The 25,214-nt window shown below is 38.7% G+C and overlaps 1 protein-coding gene across 24 annotated transcripts in view; it reads left to right on the forward strand.

Annotated features, from left to right (window-relative positions):
• Positions 1-25,214, forward strand: part of CDH18 (cadherin 18) — a 543,479-nt gene that overhangs the window by 275,242 nt on the left and 243,023 nt on the right. For 7 of the 24 annotated variants that reach the window (XM_083824911.1, XM_083824906.1, XM_083824885.1 and 4 more), the window contains exon 3: positions 21,079-21,178. The exons of 7 other annotated variants lie outside the window; for them this stretch is intronic. The gene's annotated coding sequence lies outside the window, so the exon portion shown is untranslated. 10 more of the 24 variants (XM_083824903.1, XM_083824910.1, XM_083824898.1 and 7 more) reach the window with 6 other exon arrangements.

Consider the following 25,214-nt stretch of genomic DNA (forward strand, 5'->3'; position numbering starts at 1 on the left):
TCTATTTCTTCAGTTGTCTCATTGTCTGGAAAATAAGGCGGGGGGGCTCCTCCCTTGGTGATGTCACAGATTTATCACCACTGGAATGTGAGAACACTCAGTAAAATCTTATGGTTTCCCTCTTGGTCTAGGTGCACTGAAGGGGGACACACTAGCACCCCATCTAGAATCTCAGAACAGGAAGTATGTTTGAGTATTCTGTGCCTACACAGTTGGGAGAATCCTCATCAGCTACAATGTGGTAACACTACGCCTGAAGAATATACTTCAACCTAGTCTTCTCATTTGACACTTCTAAATGAGAATGCTGTCAATCTCAGCTTTAGACTTTGGAAGTATCCAAGAAGTGTCTGTTTTGTTTCTCTTCCTCTCCAGTTTCTTGCTCTTTCAGAAATCTGCTTGGATTTATCTATTTTCCTGCTCTAATCGGAAACTAGGTTAATCTAGTTAATGGAAGCGCTGGGATTAGATACTAATTGACTCTACAACCCTGTACTAAATACAGTTGTCCCACAAGCTGTGGGTGATTTGGCAACTAAGAGCTCTGCTAAATAGTTCAGTAATTTTCAAAGTTCAACTTTGGTCCTGTATTGCTGCTCGGTATAATTACAAAACAGAATTACTACGAATATAGTGCAGATTTGTTCCCTTGAGGCAAAGAAAGCCAAGAGCATCCCGGGTTGCATTAGGAAGAGCAACACCAGCAGGTCAAGGGAGGTCATCCATTGCTTCAGCTCTGGTGTGAATTATCTGGAATGCTGAGTCCAGTTCTGGGCTCCCGAGCCATACATAGATGTGCTGGAGCAAGTCCAGTGAAGGGCCATGAAGGTGATCGAGGGATCAGAACATCCATCACATCAGGCCAAGCAGAGAAATGGCACTGTTTGGCCATGAGAGGAGAAGACTCTTGGGGGGGGGGGGGTGTTGGCAATACATATAAATACCTGATGAAGGGGGATAAAGAAAAGGAAGACATAGTCTTAGTGGTGCCCACTGTCAAGACATGAAGCAATAAGCACCAACTGATATGTTTATACATAATTAAAACTTTGCCAGTGTGAGCGTAATCAAACACTGGAACAGGTTACTTAGAGAGGTTGTGGAGTCTCCATCCTTGGAGACATTCAGAGTCGGACTGGACATGACTGTAAGCTACCTGTGCTAGTTGACCCTGCTGTGAGCAGGGGGTGGTCGGACTGAATGATCTCCAGAGGTTCCTTCTGATCTCAGTGATTCTGTGAAAGGTGTTTTATATTTTAGAGTTGTTGATCCTGTACATTTTTGTAAGGAACGGTGGTGATATGTTGAGCAAAACAACATCAGGGTTGCATCCTCATATTGGCAAAAAGTGGTTTAAAAGAAAAGTAAAGAAAAAGAAAAAGAAAAAGAAAAAGAAAAAGAAAAAGAAAAAGAAAAAGAAAAAGAAAAAGAAAAAGAAAAAGAAAAAGAAAAAGAAAAAGAAAAAGAAAAAGAAAAAGAAAAAGAAGAAAATAAAAGAGAGAAGAGGAAAGGAAAGGAAAGGAAAGGAAAGGAAAGGAAAGGAAAGGAAAGGAAAGGAAAGGAAAGGAAAGGAAAGGAAAGGAAAGGAAAGGAAAGGAAAGGAAAGGAAAGGAAAGGAAAGGAAAGGAAAGGAAAGGAAAGGAAAGGAAAGGAAAGGAAAGGAAAGGAAAGGAAAGGAAAGGAAAGGAAAGGAGAAAGTGTTAGGTCATGCAGAAATAGTACAGGGAAGGCATGGGAGACTCTGATGTCCCAATGAAGATTCCACATTAAAAATTGCTGGCTTTTTCATTATCCCAGCTTCAGTGTGTTTCAGCATTATGGTTTTAGTGGAAAGGATGTTCTTACTTCAATAGTAATCTCGTCATCTTCTTGTAACATTTTAGAATTCTCATTTCTGATCTGCTGTTAGCCTACTGAATGTGGACTCTAAGAGAAGCAATTTCTTTGTCTTGGTAAAGATAAGAAGTACATAATATGTCCCAGAAATAACGTTCTTTAGAATAATATTATGGAAATCTGTCTTTAGGCTGTCCCGAGAGCTTTTGCTGGTAAGTGTTTACCTACCTTTAAATAAAAATTTATGAAAGCTCCTGTTACAGTGGGGAAGAATGGTGCATCTCATTACTACTTGTAAGAGCCGTCAAATCCAACCCAATATAATATTCATAATTCAGGCATGCATGAAATCAGACATGCTTGTAATCAGCTGATACATTATATAAAAATAGAGTATCTAAGTAACCATTTGCAACAATCCAGAAGGAACCTCGACCCTTGAGGATTTAATATTGGTTGGTGAATGAAAAAAGATTATTTTTGCCTGTATTAATTTCAAAAACACAAGGTTATTTCTCTTACCAGGTTCAAATTTACAAGAACGCTGCCTGTTGCATATAAACCTTACATAGTTACCAGGGATCACCCTATTTTACAGTGGTCACTGCGTTATATACTGTTATAGGGTTATACCGTTTTCCTAAGAAACATCCCAATTGAGCAAGTTTCTTGACTGAATTGTGTCTGTTATATATACATTAATGTGAAATTCCACAGGACGGGCAGAAAGATCTACTGATGTCTGAGTCAATCACTTCGTTGCCTTTAGCTGAGTCTTCTTTCTTCTATTTCCCATGGTGTTACGAGGCAAGGACTTAGGGGCTGGAACACCGCCCTGTTCCTGGTGCCCTTTATGGATTATCTGTGCTTTCGCGCGTTTGGAGAGGGACTGATTCACTCGGAGTTTTATGGTAACGGGTAGCAAAATGCCAGGTGTTACATTGTGTTCTGTCAGTATGTTTTACCTGTCATTTCATGCAATACTAAAGGCAAATGACTGTATTATCATGAGTTTTCTGTGACTGGCAACTGTTATTGGCATCATATATCTAGGAACAGCTGTTGTTGTTTTATTAGAAAATACTCCAGTGATGCTTAGTGTAGAAGGAGCCAAGGCAGTATCAGCAGCATTGCTGTTCCCTCTGGGATTAGTATTGTGTAGCATTTGCTGATCTGTATTAAAAAATAAAATAAAATTATTTTTCTTAATCAACCATTTTAATATTTCATAGGAAATGCATGGCTTAAAGAATATTCAGAGACCATATGCAAATTGAATTGTTTCAGTCCTGTTCCCTCTGAACATTTGTGCACATTACCAAATTAAAACATTAAACTATAATATACAATAGGCACGATCCGAGATCCCTACAGGAACATGAAGACAGCTCAGTTTTGTGTTCATCCACTAAACAAGGTTAAACATTTCAGTTCCACCGTTTTATATCAGAAAATGTTTGGTATAAAAATGAAAAAAAAAAAAAGACTGCTGTGATCTATTCAGACTTTATTTTCTGATAGAAAACTAGAAAAGCAGCAATAATTTGAATGTATTTGATTTTGAACTTAGTTTTGCATTTTTTATATTTTATTACTCTTTTTATATTTTATTACTCCTTTATGTAGAAATAACAGTGATATGGTGAGTCAAGGGTTGTTAGATTGTGATGCATCATCAAAGGATAAATATTATTTTTTATATCTTCCTCGACATCTTTTAATTTTATTTTCTTTAGGACCAATTGTTAATTGCAGTCATTGAAATATTTTCAGATGATAGTTTCTAGAGACCTGTCATAGTAGATCACATAGAAACTTTCAAAAAAATGTATCTCTTCATGTAGTAGTACTTGTAAGAATACTTATTAGTAGCTCTGTTTAGATAAAAAAAGAGTTTATGAAATAAGAGAAAAAACGATGAGAGGAAGTGTCATTGTTCTCAGATGTATTGCTGTGACTGGTTCTTATGCACTGCAACTGAGAACAAAAATAACGATTTAATTTAGTCAAAAAGAAAACAACCAATTACACAGCCAGTGTTAACTGTTACTTGTTTTCAGGTGTGTTATTCCTTTGCTTGTATTGTGAAATAATGGCATGCACTGGAAGAATTTTATTTTTTTAACACTTTCACTCTAGCAAAAAGGGAAGCAGTAACTGCATTTTTAAGACTGGAAAGTTGCTGCTGGGGATGGTGGTAACAGGGATATTCCCAATGCTTTAGAACAAGAATGTGAAAAATCCTGGTACAGTTGTTGTCAGTGTGTGAAGGGAGGTTTTTGGCAGCAACTGGGTTGATTTTCTTTGACTGCAACCATTAGAGTACACGCACCTAAGAAAGAGGAAGAGTTGGACTGAACTTAGCAACATCATCGCAATATGATCTGAACGTTCCTAATTTATCCAGGGTACGGGAAATTTGTAGTCTAAAATTGACCTGAATTTTCTCAGTACCTGATATATTAAGGAACTACTTTGTCTTTTTATAAGTGGTTGAATGTTAGCTGAATTATCAGTTTCTAGCTGTTACCTGCAAGATGATCAATATTTGTTTAGCATATTAAGTCACCAACAAAGAGAGACTGGTTTTGCAGGCATATCCTATAAATGATTAACTGGAGCATGTTATCTAAAAAAGAATTTCAACATCAGCAAAAGCTCACTTTTTTTTTTTTTTGAATCTGTAGAAGCTTTGCTAGCATACAGTACAGCTCTGTGTTCTACTTCATCACTAGTTCACCTACATTTCAGTATTGCTCCTAAAAGCATAAGTCCACGCCCTCAAAGGTACAAATCCCACCCCTTTCTTTTTTTTTTTTTTTTCTTTTTCTTTTTCCTACATAATCTTTGTCACAAGCTCTCAATTCTGGGAAAGGAACTTTCTGAATGCAATCTGCAAAGTTCTGTGTTTTGATACACTGATGGAACTGTGCAAGTCCATGGGGCTCCTGAGGTGAACCTACTTGCACAGTGGTGCTTCGTGTGTTACAACCAGATTTCCCTGGAATTCCTTTGTCATTACTGCTGCAGTCCCAGACAATAATTTCATTTTGTAGCTCTTTTCATAAGGCTTTTTTATTTTCCCATGACAAATTTAGAGTCTTTTAAAATTCAAACTGATAAATGGATTGGCCTAGCATCAGTATAACCAAATCTCAATGTTTAGTCTTAAAACGTTGGCTTAAAAGAAATGTCAGAGTTCACTGAGGCTGTTTTTTTTTTTTTTTTAAACTTTTCAGCTTCTTCCTTGAAATGGCATAAAGTTTTTGAATTGTTAAGAATATCTTTGACTATTTTATACCAAATTAGCCTGCAATACTGCTCATAATCTCTTTATGCTAACGTTCTCCACTCCTGCCTGAGAGGAGTATTTGAAATATTTAAATATGAATATATATGTGTATATTTATTATATACACACACATATATGAGAAGAAAGAACTGTGTATATTCTCACCTTTTAAAGGCTTTTCTGTAGCATCAAGACTTCCCTCTGCTTGTCATACCGCTCATTGCAGAAGCGAATGAGTGATGACTTATGCTCTGAGTATCTGGTGAATATTCATAGTTCTGCCTTATTCACTGAAAATTGCTGAAAAAAAGACCTAAAATAAAATGTTTTGCTTTTAGCTCTGTCCATGGATTGTTCTAGGTAAGCTGCACTTCACCCAGTGGTTGGTAAACTGCAAGACTCGTTTAATCTCACTCACTTTAAGCAGTTAAGGAGGTGGCTTGGCATGAATTGTTTGTCAAATTAAACTGTATGGACCTTCACAGAGTGAAGGGGAGGGGTTGTCTTTTTTCTCCCTTTTCCCCCTCAATATTAGTAAACTAACTACCACCTTGACAAGCGGATTTGAAAGTGAGGTAAAACCGTAAAATCATCTGGATAAAAGCAGCCCATCGCTGGGTCAGGAGATCTGGCAGGGAGCTGACTGGAGCCCACCAGGAGTTAGGTGAGAGCATTGTGGAGACTCCACATGGAAGCCTCGATTCCTGCGCGCTGTAATTGCAGGCCGGGGGACATGAACATAGCAAATGGAAGCAGTCGCTACTCCGTTCCTGATAGGAGCTTACCTCTCCCCTCTTTCCTTCAGCCCCCTGCCCTGATCGCAAAACCATTTGTAATGTAACGTGTATTTTGGAGCAGCCAAGAGCGTTTCTGTTCAAGAAGTTCTCAGAATCTAGCCCTGGATTTTATCCCATCTTTGGTTTAGGCCATCTCAGTGCCCGGCGTTGCTCTTCCCATCCATGAGATCTGGTGTAGCAGCTTCCCTTCCCGTTACTGTACGTGCCGGAATGGCTCTCCTCGCCTCTCCTTTCCCACTCCAGCTGGATTGCATACATTGTGCGCGGCACCTTTTCGCTCGGGACGCGGCCGCTGCCGGCGGCCTTCCTCCTCTTCAGTCGGCTGCTCCCTGCCTGGGCAGGGGGCTGGGAGCGAGCCTGCTGCGTGCCCATCGCCCCCGGGACGCGGCCGGCACCCGGTTACCCCTTGGAGGCAGGATGCTGATCCCGGGTGGGCATCCTCCAGCCGGCCTCCATCGGGGGCAGGACACCTGGAAGCGCGCCGAACCGAACCGAGCCGAGCCGAGCCGAGCGGCATCAAGCGGCCGGCAGCATCCCCGGCCCCTGGGCGCTGCCCGCAGCCGCCGGGCAGAGGCGGGCGCGCTCCGTGCCCGCGCTGCGCGGCCCCGGCGAGCGGCGGGAGCGGGGAGCGGGGGCGGCGCCGGGGGGTGGCTCCGGGGGACCCGGGGCCGGGGCCGGGCGCTCTCCGAGGACGACACCACCGGTACAAGTCGCTGCTGGCTGCCGGCGCCGGGCGGGCCGGGTGAGGCTCCGGAGCCGAGCCGAGCCGAGCCGCGCCGAGCACAAAGTTGCCGGCGGTGCGCTCGCCGCGCCCCTGCGGTGCCGGGGAGCCGCGCTGCTGCGGGGGGGACCCGCGACATCCAGGTACGGGGAGGTCTGCGCTCTGTCTGTCCGTCCGTCCGTCCGTCCGTCCGTGCGCGGTGGCTGCGGTCGTGCCGTGTAACTTGGGGGCTGGCGTGCGGCTGCGGCTGCACGGTGACCGGGGGCGGGCAGGTTTGGGAGCCCGGCTCCCACGCGTGTGCCCGGCCGTGCAAATCGCACGGCAGGTGGAGTTGGGTGTGAGGAACTTTAAGCCTGATGTATCAGGAGCAATTTCAGGGGTGCTTTTTTTTCTGTTTTTCCCCCCTTATCTCTAATATTATGTGATAACTGAGGGCTGAAATTGCAGGAAAAAAAAAAAAAAAAAAAGACTTGGAGATTTACCTTTAGCTGCTTTTCACAGCTTCAGCAGTGACCCAACTTTACTTTGTGTAAAGGGCACTGTAAATAATGCACAGCCAGAAACGAATCCTCTCTCCATTGCCTCCTAGTCCACTCCCATAGTATCCTTATTAAAGACCAAAACGCACTATGTGTCTTCGGTTCACACCCCATTTTCCCCAGTTGCATTGCCAGTGGTCTGGAACTGAGTGTTTTTGCAAGCAAGGAGCTCCCCAGTGTGCCTTCACATAGTCCTGTACCTCTGTGTGTGTGTGTGTGTGTGTGTGTGTGTATGTGACACACTCTGTTTTGCCTACAGGAGTGACAAGATACAAAGAGGACAGGGTACAGAAGCCAGTGACATGTAGCAAATGTATACCCCTGCATGTTTTTCTCCTGAGTTCATCTTTGTAAAGCAGTATGAGCATTTCTTACATTATAATATAGTTTATCATTCAAATTAGGGCTTGAGAGAAATCCAATTTCACGAGCATCGATGCCCCATTAGCTTTTCATGATCAGAAGAAATATGATGGAGAACACAAGTAAAATTATGACTTCAGTTAGCACAGGTGATAAAATCAGATTTTATTTTTCATTCCAAGACACTAACCATAGATCCTCCATTTCCAGAGCTTTACTTCTGTGCTGCAGTCAATCATACACAGTTGTGAGAAAACACCGAAGCCTTCTTTCTGCAATAATTGTCCTCCTCGTGGACAACAGTAAACGTTTATCTTCAGGGGAAATATTAATTTAAAGTTTGGCATATGCTTGGTATTTTGCTCAGCTTTAAAGGTAAAGTGATTTATGGAAATAACCCATAGGCTTTCCTAACTACTCTACTGCCTTTGACAGATTTCATTTGATTTCATTTCAGACCCTTCAAAGGAAGACATGGTACTTTATAGCTACCTAATGCAAATTAAGGTGTGACTCTTTTCTTAGATGTGGACCTTGGGAAACAACATAATACTTTTCTTTTGTAACTAATTAAAACTACCAGTCATCCTACATCCTACTTAAGGACTCCCATAGATAACTCTGTTCCATTTCTACGTAAAAAACAAACAAGCAGGAAAAAAAAAACAACAACAACAACAACAAACAAACCAGCCACTAACCCACTCTCTCTTATGTGCTCTCTTTAAAAAAATAGGCAGAAGAAATAGCGTGTCAGACAGCAGTCTTTCCTTTAAACAGGAGCAGATCCAGTACATGAGCATGGCTTAGGGGGCACTGTGTTGCTCACCAAACCACTTACAGATGAGGTCCAAAATTAAATTGGGCCCACTTGTAGGTACTGAGGCTCCCATAAAGCTTCACCAGGATAGGAGTACTAGTAAGACAAAATGTCAGTTGAAGTTTCTATACTTCAGCCACTTTAAATCCCCAAGCAGTTTAATTCTTTACTTCCTAGATTAATAAATGTTGTCGTGTAGCAGTTTTGTCCTGCAATGCAGAGACTCTAACTCAACCACTTTGTTGGTGCATGCTGTGCTAGCTTGTAGTAACCAGTACTGGTGAACATAAGCAATGTTATAAAACATTTGGGATAAATGTCATCAACATCCAAAATATGTGTGCGTAAGTGTCTGGGTGCTGGATAGAGTTACAGTTGATCATGGACCAGTACTGACGTTCCTGTGGTGCATAACATGTACATGATACCCTTCAGGAAACAATCTTTATTTGAAAGCAATTGTAATTTTTGTATTTTTTCCCTCTGAACTCTGCTTCACTTTACTCACTGTCTTGGAAAAGTACTTGGAATTTACCAACATCTAGAAGTAAACGCATTTAAGATATAAGTAATTGAGTTGTTAGTTCTAAAGATGGTCGTGTGGAAGACTTCAAATGACATCTCAGTCTAATAAATGCAATTCAAAGGGTATGAAAGATCCTGTTCCATGGCAGGAAGCTCCTGCTCTGGTTGAGAGCTACACTTCTGTTAATGTAAGTAGTGCTGAAAATTATCGATGCTATCAGATTGAATCAAACCAGTTAAATACCAGTGAGTCATCTTTTCCATGCAGATGAACACGAGCTCCTGCTCAGACAGTTAACTGCTAGTTAGCTCTGGCAGACCTGCCCTACCAGGGGCCTAAGCTAAATCAGCCCTCATGACCCATTGTGGCACAGTTTGTTTGTAGGCAGTGTAAAATAAAGGCGGAGGCTGACATAACAGAAAGGGGAGGAAAATGTAGAGGGGAAAAAATCAATGTAAATAGATTCTGTTCAACTTCTTCCGGAAGAATAAGGTGTATATGTGAAGGTCATAAACATAAACAATATGAAAAACCCAAAATTGTCTACAAAGGTTTATGTAATCCAGCATGTAAGTTTCACTAGTATTTGTTCTGAGATTATGATCGAAAACCTTTTCCTTGGTCAACAGTGTGCTAGTTTAAAGAGAGTATACTCCAGTGATAAATCAGGATGTGCTGCTAATTTCATGATTTACTTGATAGGCAATCTTAGATAAGTCCCTGAAGCACATTGTAAGGTATAAAAGGAACACTGGCACAATAACTATAAGTTGAATATTGTGCGGTATTGTTTCAAAGAAATATTGCAGAGCATAATGCCGAAGTGCTAGTGTGTCCATTACTCTGTAAGGTAGTTTCCATTATAAACACAGTTTTGCTCTCCATTTCCAGCAAAAAGAAGTTGCATAGAATTTGAAAATTCAATCCAAATGTTGAAGTAGAATTTTTAAGAAGTTCATCAAGTGAGAGCCAAAAAGTCATGTCTCCCTTAAGGGAGAAGGAAGGCTAGCAGAACAAGATTTTTATTTATTTATTTATTTATTTTCTCCAAGAACAGGAGACAAGCTACTGATGTTGAGATGCTTTAAACAATGTACCACTGGTTTTTTTTTTGTTTTTTTTTTTTCCTCTCTGTAAGTAACAGGTAAGCAATTTAATGGTGTTTTCACATCTGCAGTTCTTGTATACTGAAAATATATTTAACTGTTGCCTGAGGTTTGTAAAAATGGCTATTTTGCATTATTGAGATTTACCATTTATATATATATAAATATATATTATTTTTTTTTCCTGTGGAATTACTTCAAACCTGGGCAGAGTTAAGGCTGGGCTTATTATCATATAAAAGACAGTGTGTTATTTTAAAATTAAAAGGTTGACTACTCACTCTTTATTAACCTGCTTGCTTCTTTGAAATAAATATTCTTGCAAGGTAGAATATATTTAGGTCACAGACATATTTTCCATCCCAACTCCACCTTGCCTAGGTTTCAATATAATTTGGTCAGTGCTTACATGGTCAGTTTTTAAAGGATGTTTGTGCAGTCTCATGTAAAAATACTCAGTCTAGCTCAGGTTCTGGCTGTGTTTTGAGTATAGGACTGTAGTGGTTGGTGAGATTTTTTTGGTCTGTGTTGAAATAGTCTCCTTTTAAAACCCACTGTCGTTGGTGTAGAACCTGTAAACTTGTGAGGCAACTAGAAGAAATGAGAGTCAAGACAGTGTTTTATGATGGTAGTTTAAGTAATAAGGGACTAGTTGGCCAGTTTTATTTGGAAACTCCAAAGCTGGGCAGTTTGTAATATGGAACAGAGTTTTGTTTGGCACCCGTAAAAATTGGCATATACATACACAGTTACATACAGCAAAGTTATCTGAATGTGAAGTACTGCGCAGTCAGTAAGACCAGACCCTTAAGGTGCTTTCCTGGAGTCACATTGCCTTGATGTAGCAAGTGGGAGAAGTGAGGCCGACAGAAGGGCACGCAGTTCCCTAGGAAGCCTGCCAGCAGCGGGACTTGGGTCTGCCACGTCCCCATCCTGTTCCCCCTTTGCTGAGTGGCTGTGAACTGGACATCACAAATTGTCCACCTTCAGGTTCTTCATGGTCTGTGGTGGGGTCTTCTGCTTGGATGTTCGAACTTTCTGTGGAGAAGCCTGCCTCTCCCTGCTGATATAGGTAGCTTGAGCTCAAGTAGGTGCCTAGATGTAGATGGTGTAAATGCTGCCCAGCATGTCTTCTCCTCTTGTGGTATTCCAGTTGGAAACAACCAACTCCTGTTTTGTTGAGTCTCTTTTTTGGTATTTCATGGTGCGTTATGCGTTGTGCTGTTTCATAATCAGTGCTCGTTGAGACCTTACAGACGCAGTTACAGGTTCATGTATGGATGTACATACAAACACTTTTTGGGAGGATACAAAGGAATGGAAATTATTTTATTTTATTTTATTATTGAAAAAGAGAAGAAGAAGAAAAAACCCTTGATACTGTTAAAAACACGTAAAAGTTACTGATCACATCATGTACAATGAGCTATTCATTGACCTGTCTGCTTATTTTCACAGATGGGACTGTACGTTTCTGTAATTACATTAAATGATTTATTTTGAATAATATTCTCTGATTAGATTATTTAACCTAGTGACTAATATATTTTCTATAAAAGTTAATTATACATTTGGATTTGAATTATGTTTAATTCACGTCTTACTCCTATTGGGTGGGAGAGCTGTGAATGAAAATCTTTTAGTCCAAGAAACTATCAAGTGCCTTTTGCTATCAATAATTATACCTTGCCCAGATGAAATATTTTTGTTCTGTCTTTTCTTTGTAAGTATAGTTTCTAGGGCAGTTGTTGAATGAGGCTTAAGTTGACATTTGGAATTGGGGTAGTGGGTTTCTCAGGCTTGTATTTCTGGCTAGGATTTGGTCAAGCTTTGTCATGTTGTTCTGTTAGTGGTACTCAGTGACAGATATCTAAAAAAAATAAATTAGTGACATAAGAGACCATCTCCATAGTAGTCTGGCATGCATTTGATATATTCAAAACCATCTCTGAGACCCTTTCTTACTGAATCCTATAGTATTTGTAAATTACAAGTGTTCCTTTAGCAGAGAACCTTCCTACAATTAGCAACAACTTTAATAGTGACAGGACAGGAAAATCATTGCTATTAATGCTGAGGGTGTTTGTGTATATTTGAAAGAAAAAAGGCTAAAAGGGAAGTAGTTCCTTTAGTTTGCTCACTGGTGAAAAAGATTTCATTTGACTGTAAGAAGGTATTTTTAATGCTGATATATAGTATTAGCACCAGGGAACTGCTGACTCGTCTAAGTATAAAATCTTGGCTTTCAGGAGAGGTGAAATAAAACTAGGGCATATGAGCAGCATCGTAGCATGGCAGCTATTAACTGCCTATGGGAACTGCCAATATTTAAAAATAAAAAGTAAGCTAATTTACATGTGGATTACAGTCCTCAATCACTATTTCTTTTATGTTTCACATTTTGTTCTTTCTAATAAATAATAAGCCTTCTTACTGGAGTCATAAAAAAGCTAAACATCATTTATTATATGCAATTTTCGCATACTTTGCTGATGAAGAAGATTTGTTACATATTTGCCATTCATTTAAGCATGATTTCTTGCATTCATATTAGGGAATTTGAGCTTAGAGTTACTATCTTGCCTATTCAGCCTAGAGAGATCTTAAATATTTTTGTAATTGCATGGCAGAAGGTGTAAAATAACCAGTTCAGTTAACATTGTATCTTCTGCATTGACATCAGTTGTCTTTTTCTTTTTTTTTTCCTCTGTTTTAAATTGTCGTCCACATAAATTAAACTGTGAGCCACCTTCTAGCTTTTAGAAAACTGCTAAAGAAATACAGGGTTTGTTCTTATACTCATTTGTTTTCAATGAACACTTTGAAACCCAGTGTAGCTTTTCATTAGAAGCCCTTCTAAGTGGTTTCGGGAAGCAGTAAGACAATCCACAAGCAAATATATATTTTCAAGTGGTGCTCAACATTTCTAGCCCGTTGAGCTTCTTTCAGCGTCAAGTGAAGTCCATAAAGTATTCACAGTACTATAGTTGATTCATACTAGATGCAGTGTTTGCTACACAAACTGGATTTATTTGTTATCCTGCATATTCTCAAACCAGCTATCGTACAGGTAAGGTTCACAGCATGCCCCAGGGCTGCTCCAGGAGGCGGTGCGTGTGGTAGGCCTTCCCTGGGCAGGTGAGGTGGCCATTGAGCAGCAGTGGCCTCTTCCTGGGTATTGGCTGAGGGGGCTAAGGGTGTGGGTTGTGTCTGGGGAGCAGGTCCCAAGACCGCCAGGGTGCTGTGGGTCTTGGCTTGCAGCTGGGACAGAAGTGTTCTGGGTTGAGAGGGAACAATCCTGTTTTATGAATATAGGCCTGGAGAAGGCCTCCCCTTTTCTGAAATCAAGCTCAAATGACTGCAGCGTTCTAATACCAACCATGCTTATGCTGGGAGTGAAGAACACAATGTGGAAGACCTCTTGGCCTCTTGAGGATGGGCCAGTAGATGGATGTGTGTTAGGGAAGAAGTAGGCCCCCGAGAGCATGGAGGACATAAAGGAGAATTTATGTGAGATGACTCAGCCAACAAGTTGCTGAATTTTGTATATGTATATTTTTTTCTGTGTTCATTTTCTGCCAGATTAGAGAACTGAATCATTTTATATGACAGTTTGACAAATTCCATATCTAATGCAGTGAAAATGGGAGGAGCAGCAAGCTGGATGTGGGGAAAGACAGACAGGGCCTCCTTATTTAGGTAAATTTTCTTTGACCATGTGGCAGATGAATGGAAAAGCTGACCGGAGGGATGTTCATTTTTACATGCCTTTGAAAAGTAGCCTTCTAGATAGAAGCTTATTCAGGAGGTTTGTAAATACCTCTCAGGCAATCCCAGCAGGAAGAGCTTTGTTGCCTTCATAAGCCTTGCATTGTGACTTGAAGACTAATGAGCCTGAGCTGTTTCAGACTATATAAAGTTGGGTGAGGACTGATTTCCAAAAGCTATTAATGCCTGCTGTGCTACTGAAGTTGGTTTGGCTTGTGTTGCTACATTACTGTAGTGTGTTTGGTTGGATATACTATGTCACGTGAAGAGCCTCTCTGTTTCCTAGTTCTGAACTGAGACTGAAGAGGCTCCCATTTATGTTTAAACAAAAAAGGTATCACATTCTTGAAATGCAACGAGTTTACTCCACAGGACCATTGTGTGATAATTAGTACTCATTACGTTATAATGAGCACTTGCTCTATTCATTGTGGAGCTTATTATATTTTAATGAGTGTTGTGACTCCCCTGCAGAGCAAAACTCAAGATTGTTCCTGTTCACGTGGCTCATTTTAATGGATGTGTTACACACTCTAGGACGTGTGAGAACATACTTACTTGCAATATATAGCTGTAAATTTGTTTTTATAAACAGGATAGTATTTTTCTTAACTCTGTAAAAGCCCCCAAACATGGATTTTTCTAGTGCTTTGTATTTGTATTGCAAGCCAGGTGAAAGGGGAGTGCATTTATCATACTACCCTTGTATTAAAGAACATCTTGCAACTATTTTGTTCAGGACTTTAATTTATTCATTAAAATTAAAGCTCATAAATTAATGTGATTTGGTATGCGACTCCCTCCAGACCTGCAGCTTCAACAATCAGGTTTATGTCTTTTGAAAAATATTAATAAGCATTTAAGAATGTTTATGATATCTATAAAGTAAATAGAGGAACTCTTAAATAAAACCAGCTTTTGTCTATGGAGGATCCTGGACATTGTGGCATCACCTTGTTCAGGAAAAACAGAACTAGCAACTGAATGCCATAAGGTTTGATTTGTCTATGTTGTCTTTAGGTGGTCAGCCTGGAGAATCTTCGTTGATTGCTGGTGATCTTGATGTGACACCAAAGCCTTTGATAATGAGGTTCCTGGAATGTCCACATAGAGCATTATCCCTAAAAGTAAACCCTGCTCTTCTCTATGGTCTCCTGATGTTGCCACGCAAGCAGCTTCAAAACAAGGCTAAATGTTTTTGGAAAATTTTTTATCAACATTCAAACTTAAAATATGAACTGATTTTTCCTGTGTGGCAAAGTTGTTTATCCTTTATGAAACCCAAAGGCCATCTTCACTTTCTTATTTTAAAAACTGCATTATTAGTAAATTGAAACTGATAGATAGTTAATCAAACTGTATTTTCACTTTCTATAACCCTTCTTCTACCGTGTCACTTTTATTGAATACTTTACCATCAACAGAGACTTGCAAACAGGATTTTATTGGATTTATAAGTACTCAGCAGTTATTTATTGGCTGATACAAGCAGTACATAGGTAAGGCTTACCTGCTCCTAGGCAGAGCATTGCAATGGGGGATGCAATGGGGATGTGGAGTCCTTCTGAGACCCTGCACACTCGACAGTTATCACTTAAGTGGGGAAGCTTTGGCCTTCATTGCTGCCTATGATGCGGCAATCATTGGTCTTGCTGAGTTTTTGTCTTCAAGCTCTCTATGGTTTTGTCTCACGTTTTTATACTTTTCAATGATTATTAACTACTGCGCACTCTACATTTTCACTTCTGTCTCTGTTTTAGCTGTAGGTGCATTAGAGGTCCAAGTTCTTTTTTCCATTTTGGTGAAGCCCCTAATATACCAGGCGTTAGAGAACATTATATTTGGAACGAAGATAGCCTTTGATTAGTTGCAGAAACACACTTTAAATTGATAGTTTTAATCCAGTTTTGCTCCATCCTTGCTATAACTGTGCTGAACATATTTTGTCTGCAGAAAAACTTAGCTTATGGACTCCACATAATGATTGTCCTTTTAAGCTTCTCTCTCCCATATATCTCATGCCAATGAAAAGAAGTTTTGTATACCTCAGGTACCATTTGGCTGAGTAATTTTAGCAAATGCTTAAAAAAAAGTAGACAGAAATGGATGAAAGATATGAAATAAAGAATTCAATAAAGAAGTTAAAGTGTGTCATTTAAGAAAGAGATTTAAACCTTTCTTTTGAGTGTGATATGAGAAAAGAACATGGTTAGGCCTGATTTTTTTTCCCGCTCTTGAAGTCTTATTGCAGGTTATTGTAGAAAAGGTGTCAATTAGTCAGCTCCTTTATGCCTCCTTGTCTTTTTATAAGAATGTATAGTTAGTTTTATAGTTGTCCACATAATGAAATTGATTTTTTTTCTCCCCCCCTGGTTTGAGTTAGAAAGGAGTGGAAGCTAATGTGGAACTTAATTTGACCTTAGACGTTATATGGTCTTATGTTGGCCTTTTGTACATGTTTTATCAATCAGTATATGCTGTAAGCAGCTTTATTTTATATACTGTAAGCTATTTATGCAGAGGGTATCTTACTCCTGAGATGGATTACAGGCTTAGACCCAATAATCAGTGTTTATAAATCATTTTAGGATGTTATGAGCAATACACTAGATCTTGCAAATTGTAGCTATCGTACATTTAGTTTTGGCTTACCAAGGCAAAACACGTTTGCATACCAAAGTGAAGCACACCCTGAGAGGTACTCTGTTTAGGCCAAGGGCCTCCATTTTCTATTGGCACTCTGCCAATAAAGCAGGAAGAAGTTTTGCAATGGAGATGAGGTTTGTTGATATTAACCTTCTCATCACTAATGGCATGAAGCTATGTCAGTGGAGGTTCAGGCTGGGTGTTAGGTAAAGGTTCTTGCCTGAGAGGGAGGTTGGGCATGGGAACAGGCTCCACAGGGAAGTGGTGACAGCAGCATACCATTGGGTGGTGCTGGGTGGAGCCAGGAGTTGGACTCAATGATCCTTGTGGGTCCCTTTCAACCTGGGATATTCTGTTTTTCTATCACACTGACCTTTTTTATGACTTTTCCACAGCTACCATTATTATCCTACTCCAGTAAGCAGGGGTCTTTGCAGCAGAGCTGACACCAGAGCTTCCTCAAGAAGTCTTTTTTAGATGTGTAAATCTCATTTGCGGATGTTGGATACCACCCTTGTCTGATCTGCAACAGCCATAATAATTCCATAAATGGAATTATCTTTACAGATGTAGGAAACCAATCCTTCATCCAATTACTTGTCTCTGTCTTTTCATGATAAGAAGGTGGCTTCTTGCAATGAGGACTCAATGAGTCTTGCATTTCAAGTTTTTTTGCATAAATTGAGGGAAAAAGCCCTACTAACCAGACTAATTTTTCAACACTTGAAAGATACTAAGTGGAAAATACTGATCTTTTTTACAATATGGTTCAGTTACCATTTTTTTTTTTCTTTTTCTTTTTCATCTTACCTTAAAGTGACTTTCATACCTGTTATGTGTTCTCATGCAGGTACTTCCTTTGTGTCCATCTCTGTTCCTTCATGCATAAACAGTCTTTCATTATTATTAGCTTACTCTGTGAGGTGTAAGTAACTATAACAAATACACCATTCCTGTGTGAGACATCTCAAAAATATTGTTATTGAGTAGATTCCCAAAGGCCCTGTCAGACTGGCATCTTAACATTTATTCAGTCTGATCCTCTACAGTTTGCACTTTTTCAGTTCAAAAGAGCACATAATTCTCTACTGCCTGAAGGCATGAGAAATTCGTTTTTCTCACAAGCAAAATGAATAGGTATTTTCAGCTACCTCCATTTTGTTTAAAGTTTGTCTTTGAAAGCCTAGCGTGATGAATTTATGATTTCCTTTCAGGCACATACCTATTTCTTTCCATTACTTATATTTTAAGGTTATACTTCTCATTCCTTGTTGCTCAAGTGCAGTAGAGGATTATCGAACTCTTCTTTGTCAGGTAGCTCCGACAGGCTGCAGTACTGCTTTTCCTTTTGAAGACCTTTTTATACTTTATGTGGATTGTGGTATCTTTGATGTTGCCTAATTGATATCTCAGAAATGAAGGTTAAAAAAAAAAAAACTGAATGAAGAGGTGAGCTACGTGACTAAGGTTGTACATAATTTTATTCTGTTTTAATCTTTCTTCTATCCTTATGCCTTATGGCCAGGTATCCCTCTAATGCTATTGCTTTATTTATCTCTATCACCCATTTCTGGATTAGTGTCTGTCAGTTATCTTTCCCACACCTTGAGAAGGAGTTCTCAAATTTGCATTTGGCTTCATACTCCCTCAGAAACCTGTTCAAAATTTCTAGCTGTCCTCATTTTTAATTACTCACCTTTTTTGAACAGTTATTTTTCATCCTGCCGCATCTACTTGTCTCATCTGTTTTAGGTTTAAGTTTCTTAGGACAGGACTGTCTGTCTTAAAACTCCATTTGAATACTGTTCACCCATACACAGCTCAATCCAAGTCCTGCATCTGCTTTGGCATGACCCTAGATGCTGGCAGTCCTGTGGAAAAGGACGTGGAGATCTGGAGGGCAGTGAATTACAGACGAGGCAGCAGAGCTGCCTTGGCAGCACTGATAGCTCCCTTCCTGCTGGCCTGGCACAGCTGTCAGGGCAGTACAAGGTATATCCCTCTTCTGTTTCAGCACCTGAAATTGGACCATTTTGCAGTCCCCCAAAACAAGAGGAGGATCATGAAAGTTCCTTTCAACCTAAATTTTGCCTCTGTTATTATTTTTTTTTTTTCTGGTCAGCAATCCTATTTACAGTAAGTTTTTACTTTATCGTTTGCTATTTTCAAAAATAACGATGTGATGAGTTCTGTGGAGTTATGTAGTAATTTCACAGGTATAAAATATAAGTCTAAATCTTTAGCAATATGCTTCATTAGTAGTCTTGACATGGGAAGGCACAGAATCTAATAAATATTCTTTTTTCTTATTTGAAAGCTGTACATGTACAATAAAGCTATTTTCAAAGGAAAACTTCTGTAATAGGGACAGTAAGATACAATATGAAGTTCTGTTCATATTAGAAAGTACCCACAAATTTTATTCTGAAATAGCAGTAATGAGGTATGAAGAAAAAATAGGAAAAAAACAATCTCAAAAAATATGTGAGTAAATTCACAGAATCATTTGGACAATGAGGTGGACAAAATGATTGAAGTTGTTTTACACCCTTCAATTTTTTGTCACTTCACAAAACAAAAAAAAGTACTTGGTGTGACAATATAATATGGGTTGTGCTCATTTCTAGTCATCTTGGATGTGAATGTCCTATCCAAACTCTAGTAATTGTTGAAACCAAATTAGAATGAGACAGTCAAACAGGCTCCCTTTGCTGTTTTCGCAGGGGAAGAGAAATTGTCAGAACAGAAAACTGTCCTCCTGAAGTTCCTAAAACAGGTTAAATGCCTTGGTCTTGGAGGATACATTTTTTTTCTTGCACTGACTATGAAGTCAAGTCCTCTTTTTCCAGAGATACATATTTCTGTAGAGAGTTAGGAGCATTTGTGGGGAGGTGAGAGCATTATTCAACAGAAATTTTAAGAATTGGAGGCATAAGAAGGATAAGTAGTGCTTGCTTATCCTCATGTCAAAAGCACAATTGATTTATAGCATTTGAAGTCCTTAAAGCCAGAGGAGATGATGAACCTATGAGGGCGAAACAAAATGTTTATGCGTTTTGGGTCAAGATACAGAAAATGGAGTCTGTTTACCAAGAAGACCAAAGATCTGTTTGGCAGTAGCAGTATCTGAAGGAAGGAACGAGAAGCCCCACGCAGTGAAATAATTCAGATGAACAAAACAGAACATTCTAGAAAGTAACGATGAGAAAACGCTTATTTACGTGCTTAACAAAATACCTTAATACAAGATAACCCTCTTAATTAGTAGAAGAGAATTTAAAGTCCTCCTTCTGATTTCCCTGAATTTAAAAGAAATCACGCTGCGTGCCAGGACACTTGAGGACATTAACTTACAGCATGGCCTATAAGTAAATATTATTCTGTAGTAATTTTCTCAGTGAGTTGGGGCCTAGCTGGCATTAAGCAAAAGGAAGAGGCAGCCACCCTGAAGGACTGAGTATGCTGCTTCACTTCTGGGTATGTTTAATGTTTTCCTAATATCTGATGCAGCTGCATTTGATAATCCTAAGTAAATGCTACATGCATAGTGCAATGTGTAACCTTGGGAGAAATCTCAAACAACCTTAATATTATATCCCCATAGCATGTGCTAAGTGGCGTGGAAAAATAGGTCTCTTGCAGATGTACACAGAAAACAATGTGTACGTTACGTTAACAAAGACACCATCTTTTTGATTGCTTGTGATCCTTTTTGGGAAGGATAATACCATATTATTTGTTTGTCTGCTTTCAGTTCTGCAGGAGTGTGTTTTTAAAACCACGGTACTTTTTAATTGTTGTGCTAAGTTGACTTCTTCATTGAGTTTTAATGTTTTAAATTTTCTTTATCAGGAATGTGAGATGTATTCTTAGCCGGGAAATGCTTGGTGTCAGTTTAGTGAAATTAATTTCTTTTATGATTTGCATGGACTACTGTTTTTCATCTTCTCTCAAACAGTGTTGAATATGTCCCATGGCACCTGATGGAGTCATAACTGAGGTCAACTGCCAGCTCTGGCCAGCTGCTTGAAAATAGTCAAATGTTTCTTTTTCTTAAAAGCAGAAAGAATACTGTATCATTTGTTATTTCAGTGTCTTCTAGACCCCCTTCACCCCTCCTTTTATTTTATTTTATTTTATTTTATTTTATTTTATTTTATTTTATTTTATTTTATTTTATTTTATTTTATTTTATTTTTCTTTTTTCTTTTTCTTTTTCTTTTTTTTATTATTTTATTTTTATTGGGAGGGTAACTTGGATTTTTCTTCTGGCATACAAATCAAATTAGAGGGTGTTCTGTCCTGACAAATTATGGAAGTAAATACTTCACTCTTTTTCTTTCTTTTCCATGAAAACAATGGGTCATATATTTGAATTTATTACTGATTACTGACAGTGGAGAAAGAAAAAATAGCATGTCTCTGGTTTTTATTAGTGACTACCTGTGTTTTTTATAATTTGAAGGGTTAAAGATGCAGAGTTAGCATTGCAGTGATGTGGTTTGGTAAATGCCTTTGATATTCCCTTCTGAAATTTATGATCTCCTATATAGAACCAGGCCTGCAAACACCTCCTAATCCAGTTACAGAAAAGGAACTTTATTAAACAATTGCATCCTGTGGTATCTCTGTAAAATCCTCTTTTTTTTTTTTTTTTTTTGTAGGTGTTGTGAAATGAGCAGAACATGAATTTTATTTGAAATAAGCGGAGAGGAGAGATACAATCTGCTGGGTAGAGCAATGGTCTGGAGTTGAGAAAACAAAGTGAATTCAGTGTTTCTTTACTCATTGCAGCAGAACAATTTTTGCTTCTTGTATAGCTATTTATTTGCTTTATTTGTATTTATCTGCTTCTTGTGGCGATATTTACTTGAATTGACTAGTTGGTCTTGGTTAGGTACTCATCCAAACGGGCTAAACCACTACCTGATTTTCACCACTGGGTTTGTGGGAGTTGGCAACAAATGGACTCTTAGACACAGGCTTTACCATGTGTCTAGCTCAGCAGCACTGGAGTAGGCTGTTGTAGCTGTAAGATGGCCAAAGAAGGGGAAGAATTTGGAAGCCCCAAGGTAAAATTGCCTGGACCATCTCCTTAAGGAACCCTCTCTTCTCTTGGTTGTGTAGCAAATTCTAAATACTACTGGGTTTGGTAAGAGCTTTGTTTCAGCTACTTCCTTGTATGAATCTGACCACTCACAGAATACATCTTGCCTTGTAAGAATATAGTTTCATTAAGTGCCCACACCTGTCCTGTGAGAATTCTTCTGGTTTAGTATTTTTAATGTCTTGGGTATTCCATAAATGTCAGATAACATAGAAAACTACCGAGTTTTGTTCTTTTCTTAAGTTCTGAGGGACAAAGTTTTGTCTTAAAGCCATAGTCAATCTCTAATAAAGATCATTGTTGTGTTTGTGGTATTATGCCACTTCTTCCTCTCATCTTGCAAAACTTTAAGGCTGTGACCAGAGATGCCATCTTGGTTGCAGCTGAGCATGTTGAAAAGCTTACAGCTGCAAGCCTACCTCAGCTGCTCTTCACCACATCTTGCAATAAATTACAATGTCCTCGTGTCTGACAGTAGAGTTGCACCTGTTGCCTCTCCTTAACCTGATTTAATATTATTATTTAATATTAATAACCTGCATTTAAAAACCAAGTTCAATGTGATACTAGACATTTTGGCTGGCACTAGGAATAGGTATGCATGTAGTAAGGTAATGGATCTGTGGAGGCAGCAACATGCAAAGAAAGATGATGTTAATGAGCAACTGGGACAGACCATGGATGGTAACTTTTTCACTTAACTCCCTGTCAGCCAGAAAGATACCTAGTAAGAACTCGGTAGTGTTACAAGTGTGAAAAGATGGATGGAAAACTATCAAGATATGCCATTGATTTTATTATATTTTTATTTTTATTTTTTTCTAGACTTTCTTTTTTCTTCCCTCTTTTCTTATTGTGATTGGCCTGAAATGCAAGTTTTCCAAATCTTAACAATAGATTTTTATCCTTTGAGAGAGCTGTCAGGGATGTCTCAGTGTGAGATTAGTTTTTATTTTAAATGCTCAATTTTAACTTAAAGAATGGGGGGAATGAACACTGCTCATTAAGCAGTACCCACTGAAATTAACTCTGAAGATAATGAGCCAGAAATTTTGCTGATTACTGCCTGATGCAACATCAGTGAAGGCAAAACTATTGTACAGAGTATAACCCAGAAATAAGTTGTGAACATGAGCAGAAATCTTTCTCCTGGCAATTTTTGGAATTCTTTCAAGTATTTCCTAGTACCTGAAGGCCCTTGTTGTTACTGTCAAAAGTCATGATTAGGTCTGCACGTAGTACAGTTGTTGAAATGTCCATTGTGTCTAAGGATTTATTTATTTTTCTTCTCAAAAATCTTTCAGCCAAATGTTACAGTGGATGTTTTGAGGCATTGATCACAGTTGTTTCCAGTACTGTTGTAGTGGCAATATGGCTAAATGTTCTTTGGCATACCTTTCTGAAATGCAAACTTGCTTTGGAAGTCAAGAGTGTAAATTTAGATGGATGTATGTTTGCATGCGTCTGTGGGGTTATATGTGCTCACTTAAGTACTTTCTGGTAAACTCCCAGAAAAGCAACCACGTGAAAAGACACAGGCTCTGCACTGTTCATATCTCACTAGATTCCTATTTTTTTTTTAATTTTTAATAAGAGCCCTTTTATTTACATTCTTCATATATCTAATGATTTGCTATAGATCCAAAGAGGAGTAAAAAGCTCCTGTACATGGTTCCCATGTTCTAATAGGCCTGGAGTCGACTCATTAAACAATGTAATCAACATGGTTTTGTAGCTCGATGTAGCAGTCAAGTTATTTAAGGAAAAACAAGGGTTACAACCTACATATTAGACTGTTTAGAGAGACTGTTCTGGTTTCTTTCATTTTGTGAGTAGATGCTGATAATTACTTGGAACTGATGAAATTGTAGGAGAATTCTTTACTGGATCAGACCAATTCCTCACCTTAGTTAGCTCCAGCACTTCTTGTTTTTACTTAGTTTACAGTTTTTCACAACACAAATATTTTGCAGTCACTGTAATCACTGAAAGTTTAATATACACATCACATTAAGTTTCCTAACAGGGAAATCTTTAAAAAGAAAATCTCGAAGTGGTTACTGAGTGTGTTTGTCTAGTGCTAGAGCCTTACTGAAAATTCCAAAGGGAGGAAGATTTAGGCTCTGATCTCTTTCACAGATACTTAATTTCCTATACTATGACTAATTCCATTCCAGTGGAGGGACAGCTGGGTCTGTAAAGCTGGGCATCCAAATGAACGTGCGGAGAATCAGAATGGGGTAACCTGCTGGCACATAGGCGGCAAAGGCTGAAAGAGTATCTAAGTCATGATACTGTTGCTTCTTTCCTTACAATATATGTGACATATTTGACATGAAATGGGAAGGTTCAGTTGTTAAATCTAATAAAAGTATCCACAAAGCATGACCAAGATAAAAGGCACACAGAGTGTAAGGTCATATTTTCTTCTCAAATGGATGGTTTTTGAGGTATAGGTGGTTTAGTAACTAAACTCTTGGAAAAATAATACGAAAATCTTTGATTATTTTTTTCCCCTGGGACATCTTTTTGTCATTATATCTTCAGAAGGTTTTTCCCACTTTCTATTATCCCAGGTCCTGAGGTGGCTGATTGCTATTGTAGGCTAACCTTGTCTGACAAAGTAACATCTGAAGAGGGGAAACAATGCTTAATGCCAAACGGTGAAAAATTTCAAGATGTCAAAAATGTCTTCTGGATAGGTTAAAAGCTATTTTGAAGAGTGCATTAAGGGAAAGAAATTAGGTCTGTTGGGTCTAACTCCAAAGTGGAATTTGGCTGTGAAAACTAGCAGCGCTCCACCATGACAGAGTTTTCTCTGGAGAGTGCAACCTAGCATATAGCAAGAACCTAAAGCAACTCAGCTGGATCTAGTTCAGATTTAGCTGTGTCAAAGCAGGTTAAACATTTATTTATTTAATTATTTTACAAGGACACTCAAATCACTTTTAATGTAAGTTTTTTTTTTTTTGTAATTAAAAAAGCATAAACAAAACAAAACATAAAAAGTCCTTGATTTGCTGAGTATGTTGCCCTGGCTTGGGTTTGAAGCAATTAGAGGTTACCACAAGTAGGGATTTCCAGCATGCTTTCTAGAGTTTTCAAAGGTAACAGACTTCACGTAGGTTGGTTTAAGAACTTATATACAAATATTAGCAATGGAAAAAAAATGCTTTCCAGTGACCATTAAGAGGATGTAAAGGCATGTGGCAAAACATGCCTGAATATTTGGAACTGAGAGAGAGGTTTTTACATTTCTGTAGAAGCTTCCAGAGCTTAAACAAATACTAAATTCCTCGGACATCATTGCTTGGTCAAAGTGTTCATAAAGAAGAAATGTAACTCTTTTTACTAGCACTTGAACTAGGACTTAGTTTGTACTTGGTACATTTCAATATTCTAGGGGTGCAGTATATTTTAAAGAAAAAAAAAATTATTGATTAAGGCTAGCACTGGAGGAAAATCAAATTCCCCAAATTCTTGAAATTTGATGCTGTATGAAGAATAAAAAAAGAGAAATATCTCAATCTTAAACTTAGGGAATATTTACCAATTATGTCATTATATACTGTATCTGTAACAGCAAGTAGGGATTCAAAGGAAGTAAAGAAGGAAAACGAACTGTTCTCAGTGTGCATGCTCACTGCTGCAAAGAAGCAATTTTATGCAGACATAGAATTCTTTTTGTAGTAC

The sequence above is a fragment of the Anser anser genome, assembly GCF_964211835.1.
Source record: "Anser anser genome assembly, chromosome: 2".
NCBI classification, from domain to species: Eukaryota; Metazoa; Chordata; class Aves; order Anseriformes; family Anatidae; genus Anser; species Anser anser.